Consider the following 18,867-nt stretch of genomic DNA (forward strand, 5'->3'; position numbering starts at 1 on the left):
AATTTTCAACATGATGCAAAATAAATGCATTTTTATGTTAGATAACAATGTACAAAATAAAAAATACTACAACACTGATAACTTAAGGCCCGACTAGGATGCAGCAGTCTGACCACCGGGCTGGAGGTTGGAAGTCTGCGATACCACAGCAGGGGTATGCTGTGGCCATAGGAATATGCTGCAGGAGATACCTCCGCTGCGCAGTGCCTTCAGCATGCCAGTTCACCATGTGCCATGCACCATGGTGCATTGCACACAGTGCACACACAACAGTGTTAAGGTAGGGAGGCCCTACATGTTCAGCCCCCTTGTTGCCTTTTTGCAGGAAAACGTTTTCGGAAAGAGCAATCGGTATCCCGATGGTGGTGCCTGCCTCAGCACCATCACCATTCTGGGACGCTTTTCTGACCACGGGCACTGTCGGGATCTATGATTCTCGTGATGGTGGATATGTTTTGTCTGACTGCTGTGGGTCCGACCGCCAGTATCGTAATACAGAAGTCAGACTGAAAGGCAGTATTTATGCTGTAAATCCAATATGGCGCATTATCATGAACAAGATTGCGCAACGGAAATGCATCGATTTGTCCTCTTGCCAAGTAATAAACGTGCAATTTATAAAGCAGCTTGGACTTCCAAATTTCTGTTCATATTTGGGATAGAGAATTGGATTAATATATTACCCACTGGTGGTCGCCAATAGGTAGGTATAGTTAGGACCTAGTTTCCATACGAAGAGTGTTATTTTGTTTTGCCAATAACTAATAACTAACTAGTATGCTACTCACTTCAACTGCTGTCTTGAAAGTTTATGGGGTAATCCATCAGGCAGGGTCAAGAAAAAGGAGGAAGGAGCCCTAAAAGTTTTTTCCCAATGCAATTTCCCATTTGGACTTTATGCACAGCTACAGCCCGATCCGCTGAACAGAATGACATCAAATGTGGCAGAAAGGTAGCTGTTGGTCCAGAGAAGTGCCTTTTTCTAATTTAGTGTAAATCCTTTCAGCAGTTGCAGAGTTATTGAAAGAAATTCAAATTCATATATATAGGTATGTGAAGGCTCAGCAAACCCTCCAATATTGTGCTGAGATCTTATTGGCTACCAACACTTAAAACCAGGGAGTGTTGACAGCCATCTTGGGACTCGGCTTCTGCCAAGTGTCACAAAAAAAGTTTAAAAAAGGAAAGTGGGCAGGGTGTAATACCCTGACCCTCTAGATGTGGTGGTGGGATCCAAGAGGGACCTCCACATGTCAAAAAAGCATTTTTAGACAAGAAATGGTGGGAGCCACGCTGGATCTGCTGCCCCTGCTGAATAAAATAAAAAAAGAAACGCAGGCTCTTGCACTTCACTAATGTTTAGTCCCTGGGTGAGCACCCCCCTTCGCAACTCCAGGGACCACCACATCCACAGGGCTAACAACTACAATGAGAGCCATTATGGACCACCATCCCCAAGGCCGGCTCCTGCTACCTCCAGAGATGTCCGCCCTCGAGAGGTAGATGTTAAGTAAACATAACTCTGCTTTCTGTAGCCGGAGCTGTGAAACAGCTCTGGATTGCAGAAAGCAGAGTTTTCATCTGTCTTTCTGCATTCAAATACACGTGCAGTGAAACAGATGCAAAACATTGCTCCTGCCTCCTTGCAGGAGCAATGCTAGCTGTCACAAGAGACGGGAGCTGTCTGGGACTGTGGGTGCCTTGAGGATCTCCCAGCGGTCCCGGGGGAATAGGAGAAAGAGAGAAGTAAAGGTCAGCAACAAGCAGAAAGAGGTAGAATAAAGGTGAGAAATGAGCAGAAAGTGACAGAATGTAGTTTAGATATGAGCAGAAAGAGGCAGAATAAAGGTTAGCAATTAGCCGAAAGAGGCAAAATAAAGGTCAGCAACAAGCAGAAAGAAGCAAAATAAAGGCGAGAAATGAGCTGAAAAGAGGTGGAATAAATGTCAGAAATGAGCAGAAAGAGGCAAAATAGAGGTCAAAAATGAACAGGAAGAAGCAGAATGGATGTCAGAAACTAACAGAAAGAAGCAGAATAAAGGTCAGCAAAGAGCAGAATGAGGCAGAATAGTGGTCAGAAACTTGCAGAAAAAGGCAGAATAAACGTAATCTAGAAGCCAGCAACGGGAAGAAAGCGATAAAACAGAGATTTGCTAGAAGCATAAAGAGGCAAAATAAAGGTCAGAAACTAGCAGAAAGATTCAAAATACAGATCAGAAACTAGCAGAAAGGTTCAAAATAGAGTTCAGAAATAAGCATAAAGAGGCTAAATACAGAACAGCAATGAGCAGAAAGAGGCAAAATAAAGGTCAGAAACAAGCAGTAAGAGGGAGAATAAAGGTCAGCAACACTGAAAAAGGCAGAATTAAGGTCAGCAACAAGCAAAAAGAGGCAAGATAGGGTTAGAAATCAGCAGAAAGAAGCAGAATAAAGTTCAGAAACAAGCAGAAATAGGGAAAATAATGGTCAGAAACAAGCAGAAAGAGTGAAAATAAAGATTAGCAACAAGCAGAAAGATGCAAAATAGAGATCAGCAACGAGCAGAAAGAGGCAAAATAGAGATCAGAAACTAGCAGAAAGAGGTCAAATAAAGGCCAGCATTGAGCAGAAAGAGGCAAAATAGAGATCAGAAATGATCAGAAACAGGTAAAATAGAGGTCAGAAACAAGCAGAAAGAGGCAAAAAATATGAGAAACAAGCAGACAGAAAGAGGTAGAATAAAGGCGAGAAACAAGATGAAAGAGGCAAAATAAAGGGGAGAACTAGGACAAAGAGGCAAAATAAAGGATCAGACGCAAGAAGAAAGAGGCAATATAAAGGTGAGAAGCAAGTAGACTGAGGCAGAATAGAGGTCAGAAATGAGCAGAAAGAGGGATGACAAAGGTAAGACCTGCCGAAAGAGGCAAAATAAAGGTCAGCAACGAGCATCAAGTGGCAAAAAAAGGTGAGAAATGAGCAGAGGGAGGGAGAATAAAGGTAAGAAACAGGCATAAATAGGCATGACAAAGGTAAGAATTGAGCATAAAGAGGCAAAATAAAGGTCAGAAATCAGCAGAAAGAGGCAAAATAAGATCAGAAACGAGCAGAGAGGGAGAATAAAGGTCAAAAGCGAGCTGGCTGAGCTATCGTAGGAGGCCCTGCTACCCTTTCTCAACCACTCTACACAGGAGCCTCCTGGCTCACTACTCGTTGGGTGATGAATTCACCTCGGCTGCTAAGGGTCATTGGAGGCCATGAACCCCTACTGTTGCCATAAGTAAGTCTTCCACAGCCGGATTGTTGAGAGTCGTGGGAGGCCCGCGCCCTCTCTCAACCACTCTGCACAGAGGCCTCCTGGCTCACTACTAGTTGGGGGATGAAGTCCCCGTGGCTGCAGAGGTTCCATGGATGTCAAGAACCCCTATGATTGCGACAAGTAAGTCCGCAATAGTGGGATAGTTTAAATTTCATCTGAGGCCCTGCCCCCTTTCTCAATCACTCTGCACAGAGGCCTCCTGGAGCACTACTGGTTGGGAGATGAAGTCCCCTTGGCGGCTGAGGTTCGCTGGGTGCAAAGAACCCCTATTATTGGGACAAGCAAGTCCCCCGCAGCGAGATTGTTTGAATTTTATCTGAAGCCCGGACCCCTTTCTCATTGAATCTGCACAGGGGCCTCCTGGTGCACTACTGGTTGGGTGATGAACTCCCCTTGGCTGCTGATGATCGCTGGGGGCCAGGAACCCCTGTCGTTACCATAAGTAAGACCCCCACAACCGGATTGTTGAGATGTCATCAGAGGCACGACCCCTTTCTTAACCACTCTGGAAATGACCGGGACTTCTGGCACAGTACAGGCTGTAGACGTGGTCGCTCATGCTCGATTGCGATCACCTATGGCACAAAAAAATTTCACTCAGTTTCAGAGTGAGGATTTCATCAGTAACTACCGTTCTCTGCGGTACATGGAGTGGTGAAATTCTGCTAACTCCATGAGCAGAGTGGAATTTAATGCCCAGGCCTTGTTACCATTCATAGACCCACTCAGAGACTCATACACCCACTCACAGATCCACTCAGAAACTCACACACCCACTCCCAGACCCAACCAAACACTTCCAGACCCACTCAGAGACTCACTGTGAGACTCACACAACCACTCACAAACCCACTCAGGCATTCACGCACCCACTCACTCACCCACTCAGGGACTCACACACCCACTAACCTACTTATACACCCACTCACACACCTACTCTCAAAGGTTGCAGGTTACAGTTAGAAAATAAAAAATTTGTAAAAGCCAAAATTCACTGGAAAAAATGTAAGGTTACAGGGACATTATAGTTAGCAAATAGAATTAAAACAACTGTAGAAATTCACTGAAAAAAATCAAAGGTTTCAGGGACGTTAAGGTTAGAAAATAGAATTAAAAAACCTTAGAAATTCTCTGGCAAAAACAAAGGTTACAGTGATGGTATAGTTAGGCTCACATTTCACTCGTACAAAACCAGAGAAATTCAGCAGTTATAGTTACTTGAGCAAACTATAAACTACGCCCCCGCAATCTGTGAAGATTCAGTAAGTTAGACAAGATTTTGGTTAAGATAAATCTGAAGCATCTGACAAAATCTTCATAAGTGTGTTCACAAAACACACAAAATGTGGCGCAAGAGCATTCCGTTGGTGTAGCATGGGTGTTCCCACGCAACATCCAAGGATTTTGATGCATTCCCAAATTTATCAGAAGTGGTAGACCTGGGAATGTGCCAAAAACCTATGCCTCCCCAGGTGAGGCATAACAAGGAAAAATATCTTTATTTCTCCTCATATTTTCAGCTTTCTATGCATTATGCAGCACACATAGATGATGAAAATGCCTCAGGGAATTGTTCTTGTGCAGGAAGGTGCCCCTTTCTGCACAGAAACAATATGACTGATAATGCAGGCACCCTTGTAACATGGTGCAAATCGGCACCTCTGCATAGTAAATGGCAGGAATGCATCATATTTTTTAAACATAGTGCATTTATACCCTTTCCCTGTCACGCAGTGCAGTGCAGCAAGGTGATATGCTGTCCTGCACTGTGTGATAATCTTATAAATCTGGCCCTGAGTTTTGAGGCTGTAACCATATATTTGTGCCTTAAAAATTCCGCACAACATATTGTAAAAGATCATGCTACACCTTTTAGTTAGTTGCTAAATGATGCACATTGGCAGACGGAAAAATATTGCTTGAAACGGCTGAATATGTTTGAATGTAAAAAGAGACACATAGGGGCCGATTACGATGTCAGACGGACTCTGGTCTGTCCGACATCGGTCAGGAGCCGTAACAGACCGACCTGCTGTCGTCGGTTACGGCCCTGCAAGTGCGATGTGACTGAACCCTGTTCGGTCGCATTTGTATGCTTCACAATGGGAGCATGCATTCCCTGCGGAATGCATGCTTGCATTGTGAAAAGCAAGGGTGCAGTTCACCCCTGCACCCTGTGGCCGGCCCCGCAAGGTGTCCGCCACCGGGTGCAGGGATCAACAGAGGGGCACCATAGGTGACCCCAGGCTTCCATTCGGCAGCCTCGCACCCATGGGGGCCCTACTGGGGGCCCCCAAAGACAGTTTCCAACTGCCTATTCATGCCGGAAAGACCGGTACGAAAAGGCAGTGAAAAACTGCCATTGTATTCCCTCGGTCGTGAAGAGGCGGCCGGGGGAGTACTGAAGGATTCCCGGACAACGGACAGGCTCTCCGAGCCCGTCGGAAGCCATCCGGAAATCTGAGTCGGATTCCTTTCCGACCGAGCCCATCGGAATGGCTCAGTCGGAAAGGAATCCGCCCGACATGTTCCGATTCGGTTGGAAGGGGTCCGACCATTGTTCGGAGCCCTTCCGGCAGAAATCGGAATCGGCCCTCAAGTAGTTAATTTATAGGAACCCCTGTTGGCAAGTTAAATGCCATTAGCTGCCGAGATAACACAAAAAGTATCCAAACATGGGTTTTTGTGATGACAAATTAGCGATGGCTTCTGTGCCAAGCATGTTGTGATAAGATTACATTTAGTTGAGTTGGGGTGATAAGATTGCCACATTAGAAATATGGGTTTGTCACATACACCATAGCACAAAATGAAATGATGTGCCAATTTACCACCAGACACATTGTGGTAGTAACTTTACAAAATAGAACTGCAGAAACAAATCACATTTCTGCAAGTAATTTCAATTGTATGTGTGAGCATGAAAGCTAAACCTGTGGTAATAAAGATCATCCAGATTGTGGTAATGCCATTTCCATAGCAAGTGTATTCCTGCACATTTTGATCACAATTTATTAGGGGCTAAATCACAAAAAGATTTATGACTACATGAAATAGTAACACAGGAGTGATAGTTAAAGCACTCTTGCATGTTTTTATGACTCGGCCCTGAATTGGCTCTGAAAGGCCCAACTCCTAATTGGTATAAGTACAAAGAGAGCACAGTCCTTTCTATCTGTATGAATAGTTTATGAATATGACCTGAGCATTCCTGTTTTCTTCGCATTTTAGATGTTTTGGGGCTGATGCACAAAGGCCTGCAAGTGTGCGTAAAAAAGAACCATGGGATATACTGTTATGTATAAACTTACGTGTCTTTATGTATCAGTCCATTATTGTTAACGTGCCTGCTCCTGGACACATCCCTTCTACATGATAATCATGATCCATGCTCCAATTCACCAGGCTAAATAAAAAAATACTTCCCTTGTAGGCCTGCCACGTGCTTCAAGTGTCCTGGTACACCGTTAAGAAGCAACATATTCCTGGATATTTTTCTCTCAATAAAAGTTACAATCTGCAGAGCCACTTACAGTGGAATGTGTAGTCTATCCACCATTTCTGTTTACCTAAATGGTGCAACCAAGTTGAGGCTGTGATGTAAGAGAATGTGCTGACACTTTGCTCCCAACTCAAATCAACATTTTGCAATCTGAGTCATGCACAGTTTTTTTTTAAAAGGATTCTGTTTGTCATCGAAAGACCCATATTAAATGTTTGTTGTTTAACGAAACGGAAAATGACCCCCTCTTGCCCCACAGCTATTGGTGACGTCATAAAACAACTTCTGCTGATTCAACTTCCTTTAAAAATCCTTTACGTGGAAGCTTGCTACTGGACAAAAAATATGACATTTCCTTAAGAATTCTTTGAGGTCAAGGACTGTCTAATTTAAAGGTATTTAATCATTTTAAAGATCGTTTTTCTCACTGATTGAGTCCTGGGCAGTTTTATGTGGCCATTTTTCCGGGGCCATTTAGAATTTCCAATTAATCCTTCCTAACTTCTGTATGAATGAATCTATGTGAAAGGGATTTTTAACATCTCTTTGGAGGTCAAAAGATGAAAGTATATATAAACCATAAGATTCGAGTGAGCGTTTCAAATACTAATTAAATACTTCCCATACACTGTTTTGTGTTAGGATATTCTGAAAGTGAAAAGAATCAAGATGTATTCTGAATGTATACATCGTGATGCTTGTGAATGGTAAATCATAGCAAGTGTATATGCACATAAATGCTAATGTAGAACATTATCAATGAATGAACAGCATGTTTGCATTCCTTGATCTAAGACATGTTCCTTATACCGGAGTAATCTCACATATTTCCAACATTTTGCTCTCTCTAGTGATGCTTAATGCCGATATTATGCCATGTCGAGTAAACACATTTTTGATTGAGTAACAAAATTATTGAGGAACACAGAAGAAAATAACTAGAGGACTTTATCGAACATAAACATCTGTTGTTTTTATCACGGGGCGCCGATAATCGACTCAAAATAATTGTGAATATAATTTGCACTGTTTGGCAACATTTGTAGCGCAAAATGCATCTATTTTAGCTTTACTTTTTTTTTACAGCGTAAGTACATAGATAGTGAGGCTGTTGCTCATATAGGATCCACAATCTCGGACTGTCCTGAAGACTCCTGCCTATTCTTTGTTTAATTCGTTTTCATTTGGATTTCTGCGAACTCTGCTGTACCTTTCTCTCTTAGAATTTTTCATTTGTTTAGGGAAAAGCAGAAATGTGCAGCGCAGGACTGTGCAAAATATTTGGGGCCTTATTTATGAAGGCTTGCAACACTTTTACACCTCAGTTGTGTCACTTTTTGTGAGGCACTGGTGGCATAAAAAAAGCTCCACATTGCGCCCTATTTACAAAGTGACAAATCAGAGCAAATGCGTCACTTTGTAAAGCCCTGCGCTACATTATACCTGCATCAGCGATGAAACACTTTTTATAAATGAGGCCCTTAATGTATTGATGGCCTGTAGTTTTGACTATGGGATGCGGGGCAGACCCTGGGAGAGAAAGGTCATGAGTTTAAAGGCAACAGACATGTTGGGATGGTGGAGGTCTGTGGTTATATTTTTAGCCTTTCCTTTTTTTGTTTTTGACCAGATTTGTAATAATACTGTGCTGATTTACTGTTTAAGCCTAGTCCGCTCATGGCCATTGTAGGGGTTTTTGTATTCTCGCTCCTATTCTGATTGACATATTTCTAGGGGCCAGAGATTAGCCTTGAATTCATGGCAACATTATACTGCCTTTTCTGCATGTGCCTGATGGTGGCTGGCATGGTCAGTTAGTGTCTTTTGTTCTGAACCATTGGCTGCTTTGTTTACATTCTCATTGATGTTTTACTGGTGGTGTGCTCTCCCTTTGAAGGGCCCAGGCAAAGTTTAGGAATATATTTTTGGAATTATTTTCCTTCAAAACTTAAATCTTGATTGATGAGGAAAGTGGCTCCAGTGACAGCAGGCAGAAATTTCTTTAACATTTCTTGTCTCCTTGCTCTGTGCTCATCCACCATTTTGTGAAAGTTTCACACTGATCCGTCAGGCAGGGACTAAGAGACAGTGTGTAGGGGGTCCAAACATTGCTTTCCCATGTTAATTCCCCCCAGAACTTTTTGGGAAGTGGTGCAGAAACAATGGCTAAACAGAATTAGTCCAAATCTGGTAAAAGGTTTGAACTTTACTCAGAGAGTATGCCTTGTTATTAGCTGCAAATCTATTCATCTGCTTTAGAGAAATTAACATTTAGAAAGATACTCAAGTGGTCCTGAAGGGGTTAGAAAGATAGTGATGTCAGAACAGTTGGTGTCACTTTAAAGGGACTATTCAATCCTGATTTCCTGTCCAAAACGCGAACAATATGTTTTGGCAACCGTTACCGGACTCAGAAAAATTCTCTCTGCATCCTTAAAAATGAATTAAAAAAAGATATAAGGGGGCAGGTTGGGGACACACTGACCCCAATGGGAATGTGGGAGGTTCCAACGGGGCTCCCTTGCTGTTCGGATGGCCACAACATGGACAACATGTTCCAGCCATTACAGTACTTAAGCACATGGCCCCCTTTAAAATGCATGTAGTGAACGCATGTTGACAAGGTTGACAAAAAGGAGCAAATATAAAGGGTGATAACAGATTATAGTAACAATGTAAATCATTTTTTGGTGGTATCATATTATTTTAGAAATGTGGTGTTGTAAGGTGATTTTACCCTGTGAAAAATTCAGATTCTGTGCTGGGAATTCGATGAACCATGTTTGATAGAAAACTGTTTCCTGTTTACACTATCAACCCCAGCCATGCAATAATAAAGTCTGATATTTGGAGTAAAACATGTACTTCCAATAGCAGCAGCAGTCTATCAGTTGATTCTCTGAAGTTCTACTGCTGCATTCCTCAGTGTTCTAATCAAACCAAATCAAATAATCTTTATTCGGTTTTAGATATTAAAACCATAAAACCACATAATAAGTATAATACAATAATAATGTCTGGTAAAAAACACATCCTCACAGGGATCAACCGGTGATTTAAAAATAAGTTGTACCAATGGAAATGCAAGAATTCCATGGCTCCAATAGCATTTGTAAGAAAATAAAAGCTGAGCGCACTTGCCCAAAATTAGCCTTTTTCAGAATCGGAATTAAGAAGGACTTTGTAGGAGTGTCATAAAAACCACAAAACATCATAAAATTAATCATGTCATGTGGAGATTGACCATCACAGCCACAGGACAGCAAAGTTTGGGCTTTACAACATCCCCTAGGGTGAGCAAGGATGAGGTGAAAAAGGTCAAACCGGATTCTCGTTCGCAGAAATCCATCATATGAGTTATTGAATCCCAATAAATAAGGCTCTGCCATCTGAGAGGTTTTTAACATGAATAAACGACGTACGCTAGGCTTCAGGAGCTCCCTCTCTTCCCTTGCCATAGCCCGCTGCACATGAAAAGTCACCTTTATGAGGTTCAAGTCTCTCTTGGTTGTCCGGTCCGGATTGGTAAAAAGATCACCTTTCCCTATGCTCATTAAGCTCACTTCGAGGGACATGAGCTCAGACGCGGTCCGTGGAGGGAGTTCCGTGGGGCGGAAAGGCGGGGAGGGGCAGGGTGGGGGGTACTAAACACCGGAATATGGATAATTGGAGGTAAGTAAATAATTAAATTAATCAAACGAATTTCGTAGCGTGCGCTGCATCGCATTTTGTGATACAGCGCGCGCTGCAAAATTCGTTTGATTTATTTAAAAGGTATATGGCCTACTAGGGCGGGCCCCTATTTGCATGATAAAGGACTCCCACATAAACTGGACAAAAGAGTTTAGTAGCGTTTGTAACCCCCGTTCCGTCAAAGCAATCAATACGGCATTGTCTGCCGTGTTCTAATCAATAACTAGATCTCTAACATTCTATATTTATGAAAGAACTGAACACCTGAAGCCATCTTGAAATAATTAAGGCTGTGGTTATGTCATAGAAATTGTGATTAGCGCTTCATAAAGCTAAAAGGGGGACACATTTTCTGTGAGTTCTCGAATATCTCCTTCATCTATTTGAGTAAAACATTCTGACATATAGAGTCAAACGTACTTCCAACACCAGCAGCCATCTGTCAGTTAATTTCCCACTAATCAATTGTAGCATCTCCACAAAGTTATAATGAACAACTAGAGTGCTAACATACAGTATTTTCTTTTCTTTTTTGCTCTTTGCATGTATTCTGAATTTTGTAGCACACGTACAAAGAAGAAACAGCCTTAAAGGATAGTTTTGTTGCAATGAAGTGATCCCTTCCTGCACAAAAACTGTCCTGACCACAATGCAGGCAGCCTTGCGGCATGATGCAGGGGTGCCAGCTTTGGTGGTAGAAAGCTCAAACTATTCCCTTTCTTGCAAGTAGCACAGCAACTTCATTTGCTGCGCTGCTTCTTAGGAAATCTTAGTAATTTCAGGACTGCATGTTATTATTTGCCCATAACACTTGATACCAGAGCCAACCACTGAGTTGAAGCTTATTGTAATTATATAGCCCTAAATACCGCTGATAAGGCACTGACGTGAACAAGGCCCAGCACTTTTTGTCAAGTAATACACTTGTGGCAAGTAATACAATGTGGACTAACAGTGGATTAGTAGAAGGAAATATAAATTGCTAATGGGAGTGGTGGAAGTGGTCGACATGTGTGTCTGTAAGTTCAATGAATGGAATTAAGGATGGATAGAGGAGGGGAGAGCATTATTTCGGAGTTCATAGTAGTAAAAGAAGTTTGGGAAGGGAGGTAGGGCTATTTTAGAATAGGACTAGATGAGACATAGAGTGTTGATGTTTCGAAGATTGGGGAGATTGGTTAACTTTTTGGGTTTTTAATAAGCCTGGGCGTAGTTTGCAGAGTTTTACTACGTGGAACTCTGCAAAGTTACAAAAAAACTGAGCGAAGTTCCGCAAGTGAACTGCTGTTCGCGCTGGTCATCCTGCCGCTCGGGTAGAAATTCTACCCAAGCGGTAGCTCTCGCTCCTGAACTTACTGTTCGTGAGCAGGGAAAAAACTCCGCTGCACTACGCGAAGCGGAGTTTTCTGCACTCTGCAAGCTCTGCGGACCGCAGAGTGCAGAAAACTCCGCAAACTCTGTGAATAGAGTGGAGTTACCCACCTAGGCCTAGTTTTTAATTTGATAGGCATATGAAAAGTAATCAGGAGATATAACATTGTATTGGGAAAGTGCCATATATAAATGCATGGACAACTATGTACAAACTCAGGTTTCCCATTTTTTCCTGTAAACTAAGGTTTTTAAAAAATAAATGATTTATCATTATTATTTTAATTATATTTGTCCCCCAACATTTAAGTAGTGAAGCATGTATAGATGTAATTGCTGTAATCATATTTACACATTGTGGCAGTTATGTGTTATTATAGGAAAATAAACCCATATTCATTTCATACACTCATCAACGTATATGTTATTGATGTATTGATCTCCTTAAATATATAGATAGTGGTAAAGTTATATATGTATGTATTATATAATATGTGTTTATTTCCTTTTGTTTTTTAAAAATATATATATTTTTTCACTGCTCTAATTCATGTTGCTTGTTTTTTCCTATTAATTGATAATATTTGTTTTTATTACTCTATTTTTGATTAATGCAACTATGATTTTTTTAAAGTAATAAGGGCATTGAATAGTTAATGTTTACATATACTTTCTGTATAATCAAGTTTATATGTTGTGAATGAGTGATCATAATAAATAGAGACCCATAAGCATGTAGTCAAATACTTATATGGTATTTATGTAATGATCTATATACATGTTAGGCTTAAATATAAGAAATGTTTCTATTTTAATCATAAGTAATATGTACATTTTTTAAGCAGAAATCTAAGAAAGTATACACATTTGTATTCATAAGTAATATGTTCATTTGTACAATGGAATGCACGTATCTCAAAACGTACATACGATCAAAGTGTACATGCTTACAAACCCATGTATATGCTCCATTGATGTCTTGTGCATACTATTGCTGTACATTTTAATTTTGAATATGGTGGTCATGTAGGGAAGAGTAATCTTCTGAAGAAAAGATGGTTATCTGTGGATCTTATTTTTGGAGGTAGTGAATTCCATAGTTTAGCTACTTAAACGGAGAAAGATGTTCAACCTATGGTGTTTTACTTGTATGCTGGGATTTTGAGGTGGGGCATCAATAAACAAAGGTTTCTTTGTTGCATGTATTTAGTGATTTTTTTCCTGATGAAAAGAGGTCCTGTTCCATGTATTGCTTCATGGGTTATACAAAGCAACTTGAAAGTGGATATTCTAGCAACCCGTAACCAATGTAGAGCCCTTAATGCAGGGGAGATGTGAGTTTGTGGCTTTATATGTAGGCGTAGTCTGGCAGCAGACTTTTGAATTTGTTGTAGTCTTTTCATAGTTGATTGAGGTGAACTATGTTAGAGTCAATTGGTGTAATCAACTTTATACTGTTCAAGAGAGATAGTAGCTTCGATCTTATGTGGAAATCCTAGGTGGGGAAGATGCTTCACAGTGCTTTAATTTTAATGAAGCTTGATCTTGCTAACTTATCTACTTGGGCATTAATTGATAACTTAGACTCCATGAATACTTTAGGGAGTGGTACAAGATTTTCAGGTCTGGCAGAGCATAGGTCATAATTTTTCCAATTACCACAGTTGAGTATTTCAGTTTTAGATGCATTCAATTTGAGATGGTTCCATGTCATCGACTGATCAATGGCTTGGAGGCAGCGGAAGATTTTTGAGTTTACAATGACTTTGGGGGTTTCCAGTTTAGGAAGTAGTGGTGTGTCATCTTTGCAATTATAACATGTGAGCTGAAATGTATTGGTCATTGCTGGTAATGACTTCACTTAGATGTTGAAAAGCATGGTCGAGATGATAGAGCCGTGAGGGATCCCTGCTTTTGTGAAGTACGATTTGGATGAGAAAGGGGCACTGTGGATGAGGTTGCCTCTATTTTGAAGGTATGATGTGATCCAGTTTAGAGTAGTCCCCTCAATGCAAGCTTCATGGAGTCTTTTGATTGGTGTTTCATGATGAACTGACTTGAGGGCAGCTGAAAGGTCCAAGAAAAGTAGTGCTGTGACCCCATTGTGGTCTACTGTGCTTTTAATGTCATCCCAGATAGTGATGAGGGCAGATTCTGTGCGTCTTGCAGGATGGAATCCTGTGCGAAAGTCAGAAAGTATGAAGTATGGCGAATGACGGTGTTTTCCTTATCAAATCCAAATCTAAAATGACCAAGGTTTCAACAAAGACCAGGAAGAAGCACAGGGACAATAAAAGAAGTTGATACTGTAAGTACTATAGTCTCACTCTCTATGGCACTGCCCCTGTATTAAAGGGAAAACAACAGTCACATTAAAATATTATGCATGTCCAGAAACAAACAACAGCATGTAGAATACTGTTAGCTTTTGGAGACATTTTGTTTCTATATTTCAGCAATAAGATTTTTACCAGAACAAAATCTGTTTGTTTAGATGTCACATAATATAAATTCACAGGCATTATGTATCGCAAACAATGCAGAATTCCAGCTAATACATGACACTGTGCCTGCATAAACAACAAAAATCAACTAGGCTTACTACAAAGACAGGATATACACAAAATAATGTTGTAATGTAACCGCGACTCCTCTTGAGGTAACACACCTGCTGCAGAAATCCGTGGATTTATCAAGTCTCAGGGTAAAACTTTGAAAACACAGGCCAGATGGTTATATGCTATTATGAGGTTTGAATTGTCATAAACTAGCACAGTGTCATTGTGCTGGATGGAGAACCATGCGTGTTACCTGCAAACCGCTGGGTTCTAAGTTCATAAGATAGCCCAGTTGCTAAGTGTGTTAATTGCAGATCTCCTTATGTAACCTGCAGGTCACATGTTCTAGTGCTGCTAAAATTGGTTGGTGGACTTTGTCCCTGTGGCCAACAGCTGCAGAAAACTGGTAAAGTTATAGCTTTGGTATGTTCATATGGCTAGTATTTAAGTGACAAAACAATTTAGGTTTTATTTCATCAGTGTAGCTAAATCTGCACACATGAGTGTGTATACCTTACATACATACAATACAGAGATTAAGAAAGTAAATGTGACATGCAGAGAGAATGTTTGTTTTGCCTAATGGACAGCTTCTAGTTTAACATGTTTTGGCTGGACAAATCTCTAACAAAAATACTTCAGTGCTCAGTGAGGTGTGTGTAAGCATTAATGTTGTTTAACATGGTGATTTGATTAAAAATAAAATTCGAAATTGTTCAACTAGATCTCTTTTACAGCTGTACATTCGGGAGGACATATTTATCCCCCCGTTTGTGTACAGCTGGTACAATAGTCCTGTATTAAATTCCCTTCCCCAATACACAGCACACATAAGTGGTAGTGTGCTCGCTTTGAGCACTCATACAGTAGCTCACAGCTAGTCTTGATTCTGCACACAGCTTAAGAAAGTGTGTACACGTACAGTGTTATGATGCACCATGGGTAAAATATTAGTGGGAATATTGCTAACCACCCTGTTGTTGTGCCCCCAGGAGGGCTGAAAGACAGTTTCTTTTTTCAAATCTGAAAGAGCATTTGCCCATGACTGAGGCCACATTCCTGTGCTCCTCAGAAACTCACTGGTAACTAATGGGTGGATCTCTGCTTGTGGATTGCAGTCTTACAGCTATCCCAAAGCAGGATTCCACTGGGGATGGGTAAATGTGGAAAGGGACCTATTCCAGCCCCTCGAGCATGATCAAAAGAATCCAATAATGTCAACTGGTTTCACTATCAATCAATGTGATGTCAGCTCACTGCACACGCTGTGAATCACAGTGATTAAAGACAAATAATCCCTATATCTAAGCAAAGAACCATAATTTTTCTCCTGCAATATGGTGGAAAAACTGCTCACTGTGAAGGTAATGCAGTAAACATGAACGGTTTTCCCATAGTGAATCCATGTTCCCTGCTTACAGACTAGTACACCAGGTATTTATGAGCATCTTTTTCCATGTGCAGTATTTTCAATCTTCACTGACAGCCAGGTATGGAAATGAAAGGTTAGTAAAGTGAAGCAGCTTGTGACTTTTTTTAGAACATGTAAAAATCCATTGTAGACTTAGAGGCCTTTGTTCCTTGCAAAGTCTTTATTGGACCATAAGGTTAAACCAGCTGTCTTTGTTTGCCTCCAGGAATCAGTCAGTCACAAAGCCAAAATTACTTTGTCCTAATTTTTTGTCTGTCTCTTGCCCGCTGCTTATTTTTTGTTTATTACAAATATTGACACATCAAATATGCTAAAAATGTTTTTTTTACAGCAGACATTGCACTATATAATTTATTGTCTTTACCTTTATTCCCATATGTAGAATGTATCTTCATATCTAGGAAATTGTTCTGGACGATAATCATTCACACCTGGGATGTCTGAGAAGTCACCCTCATCCACTGTTGTTTCTTCTGTAGGGATAAAATATGTATTCATTGTGATCATCAAGATTCTCTCCAAGTAATGAGTTAATAGACTGGTCCTTCTGACCATAACAATTGCTCCAGGTGCACTGAAATACCACTTAGAGGGTATACTGGTTACAGTACATGCTTGACATTTTATTGACACATCACAAGCCAATAAAATGCTTGTTGGACTTAGCCCTTTTTGCAGGGTCATCCCTGAACTTTTTGACTTCCTCCTATATTTTTTTTCTGATCTGTTGTTGGCTGTTTTATGACTTTGGGCACTTTATCACTGCTGATCAGTGCTAAAGTGCATATGCTCTCCCTATTGTAAATTGATGTATGAATTAGTGATTGCATGATTGGTTAATTTTGTTTACCTGTCAGACCCTAGTACAGTGCACCAGGAGTGCCCAGGGCTTGTAAACCAAATACTGCTGGTGAGCTTGCAGCACTGGTTGTGCCACCCACAGAAGCAGCCAGTAAAAGTGTGCCTAAGGTCTGCCATTGCAGAGCCTGCGTGCAGTGTGGTACTATCATGATGACTGGGCAAGTGCACCCACTTGCCAGTCCCTAAACCTTCCCTTTTCTTCATATCAGACACCCCTATGGTAGGCCCAAGGGCAGGGTGCATTGTAAGGATAAGGTAGAACATGCCCTGGTGTGTGTGGCATGTTCTAATAGTGAATTACAGACATTTTCGTTTTTCACTATTGCAAGGCTACCTGTTCTCCATAGACCAGAATGGGCATTATGATTATTACATTTTATAATCCTAACTGACTCAGGGAACATGGTGGAAATTCGAACTTAGTATGCCTCAACTTGGGATGATAAAATACATCGTTTAGTGCAGTTGATTTTAACATTCTGTGTTTGAAAATGCCACTTTTAGAAAGTAGGCATTTTCTTGTCTAACCATTCAAACCTGCCTCTGCTAGGCTGTGTGTATTCCTTTGTCTGGAGTTTGAGTGACAGGCCTGGGGAATTCCAGGAGACAGGGTGAAGTGCCCCAGTGGTGAATAGAGAGATCTGCCTCTAGATGGGTGGGAGGAGTTGCACCTGGGACCTGAATAGGGCTGTGCCTGCCTTCCACAATGCTGGCTCCACCTCCTAGGGAGCGGCTGATGTCTCTGCTCTGCACAGTAAATGAAGAGAAGGAATCCTGTCAACAAAGTGCTCCAGGGCTGTACTTACCTTCCACAATGCTGGCTCCAACTCCTGTGGGGCGTCTAATGTTTCTGCCCTGCACTGTGAAAGGAAAGGAGAAGTCTGGTAAACAGAGTGCTCAGGAACTGGTTTGGACTGGGCAAAGGACCCTCTGCCTTCAGAGGACAAAGGATTTCTGGGTATAAATATTGGGACCCTGATCCCAAGAATTTAGATCACATTGGGAAAACAAGAAGAACCTCTGCTGAGGGAGGAACCAGAAGAAGCTGAGGAGGAAACTATTCCTGGAACTGGGGGATTGGCCTGCAGTGGTTGCCATACTGCCAAAGATAGGAGAAAGGAACTTTGTGTGTAGTTTTGCTCAACTTGTGAAGGATCTCCAAGGGCTTGGAATAGAGCTTGCCTCCTGCTGAAGTCTCAGGAACAACAGACTTCACCCCCCACCTCCCCAGAGTTCTTCGGAAGTGCCTGCTGCTGTTGTTGGGCCTTCTGAGGGACTGTGTGTCACAAGGAGCTGGAAGCGCGACTCAAGAAGGAGAAGCGTGCCGCCGTCTGAGCTTTTTTCGACGCATCTCGTAAAGTGTGTCGCCGCTGCAGCATCGCATCGAGCGGAAGTGTCTCGCATCATCCAGGAAGTGTCTGCCATCGCAGCCATTGTAGCTGACGCATTGCACCGCATCAAGAGAAGAGTCTCGCATCGAGGAAGAAGCGTGTCGCCATCACAGCCATCGTAGTTGTCACATTGCACCGCATTAAGAAAAGCGCCTCGCATCCACGGAGAAGCGTGCCGCTGTCGGAGCTGCTGTCGTCGCATCGCGTAAAGGGGTGTTGCCACTGCAACATCACATCGAGCGGAAGCGTCTCGCAAACGTCGGAGAAGAGTGACGCTGCCAAGGCCGCTGTCGTCACATCGCGTAAAGTGTGTCACCGCTGCAGCTGGAGCATCGACTCGAGTCTTCTCGCAACATCGGAGAAGCGTAACGCATCTGGAAGATCTACACGTCTTTATTTCTTTGCACCAAAAACTTCATCGCATTAACATCGTTGCAACACTTTTGTTACCCTGCGTGTTGCATCTAAAAGGTACATTGACTTAAAGTGTTGCATTTAAGAATTAAAGAGAACTAAGCAAAATTCTACAATCTAAAGTAACAGTATTGTGTGTTTTTGTCGTTTAATGGTCTTGTGGTAAATCTATATAAAGAATACTTATTTTTTATATAAAACCTGTGTAGTGTCCATTTCTAGTGTTGTCACTTGGTAACTGTATGTGTTCACAAATTCTTTACACACTGCCTCTGAGATAAGCCTGTCTGCTCGTGCCAAGCTACCAAGAGGGTGAGCAAGGGTTATTTTAGGAGTGTACCTCCTTACCC

Source organism: Triturus cristatus, chromosome 5_1 (genome assembly GCF_964204655.1).
Source record: "Triturus cristatus chromosome 5_1, aTriCri1.1, whole genome shotgun sequence".
NCBI lineage: Eukaryota > Metazoa > Chordata > Amphibia > Caudata > Salamandridae > Triturus > Triturus cristatus.